Here is a 1215-nt window from a genome sequence, read left to right as displayed (position 1 = left end):
TCATGTTAGAGCACACAATATGCATGAAAGGAGGTAATTAGAGATGACCAATTGACCATGTCATCAGTTAACAAATTGACCATGCCGATAAACACAATACAAGGAAAATATGTCATTTTTCACACAGTGACACAAAAGAATCAGATATGACAAGTTCGCACAAATCTGGGCATTGTGGTTAGTAAATTTTGGTGCTGCAACAAAAAAGACCACCCCTAATGACTGGGGAAAATTTCAGTCAACCAACTTGGACACACTGAACATATACCTAACCAAAACAAGGGTCCATGGCGAGTGTGCTATGACGTCGGGTGCGGCTTGCACTGCCAGCATGAGTGAGATGTGTGTGGGCGGTGTGGCTTCAAACACAGAGAAGCCATAGGCTCCTGCGCGGCTCGCCGGTGTGGGGTGACTAGGACGCTGAGCTGCGGGCATGCCACATACATCCACTCCAACCGCCGGTTGTGAGCAGAGATGGAGGTCAGCAATTCAGAAATTAGGATAAGCTATCAGGTCATCGACGGCCGACGCCCAGCACTGACGGGGTCCTCTGCGAGGCAGACAACTTCATGGACGAGGCGACTTTTCTTTCTGAAATCGCTCTATCTGACGGTGGAATGGACCTAATCGACGATAATACACCTGCGACCCTCCGCCAGTGCTCTGCTCCTACCATGGAGCAGAGCTCCTGCGGCTTGCAACCAGATAGCAAAACCTTTACACCGATTAAGCCACAAGAAATCAAATTACACCATCAGATTGGGATCGATGAATTTGAGCAATTTTTGGACCAATACATGAGAGACCACAACACAATGTTCAGGAGCAATACGAACCTGGGGCGCAGCTACCCTAGGCAGGATGGTTGTACTTCTGTGCTTGCTCTGCTTAATCCACCTGCAGGTTGAAGTCGAAGTTGCTCGTTGCAGCAGATGATTCCTTCGACCTACCCGCCGAATCGACGCCGTTATCCCCATCGCACACTCCGGCCGGTCGACTCCGTCGTCCCCCAACCTCCACGACCTCCAATCGCCCGCCCGCCTGCTGAATCTCCGTCAACCCGCCCACTAGGCCAATCGACTGCGATGCACATCAGCGACCAGTGGATTGGAGGGATCCCATCAGATTGATTAGGGTGGATTTGGAGGTTGAAGAGGATAAGTGGAGAGATGGCGGCGTGGTTGAGGAGAAGTGGAGAGAGGGCGGCGTGGCGAA

General features: G+C 51.4%; 1 long non-coding RNA gene across 1 annotated transcript in view; it reads right to left on the bottom strand.

The window, feature by feature from the left end:
- Nucleotides 1–1215, bottom strand: part of LOC119318830 — a 3811-nt gene extending 2596 nt beyond the window's left edge. Inside the window, exon 1 of the long non-coding RNA XR_005154255.1 lies at nucleotides 837–1215. This is a non-coding gene — a long non-coding RNA (uncharacterized LOC119318830). The remainder of the gene's footprint in view (nucleotides 1–836) is intronic.

Source organism: Triticum dicoccoides, chromosome 6A, assembly GCF_002162155.2.
Source record: "Triticum dicoccoides isolate Atlit2015 ecotype Zavitan chromosome 6A, WEW_v2.0, whole genome shotgun sequence".
Classification (NCBI taxonomy): Eukaryota; Viridiplantae; Streptophyta; class Magnoliopsida; order Poales; family Poaceae; genus Triticum; species Triticum dicoccoides.
This window is presented reverse-complemented; position numbering and strand designations above follow the sequence as displayed.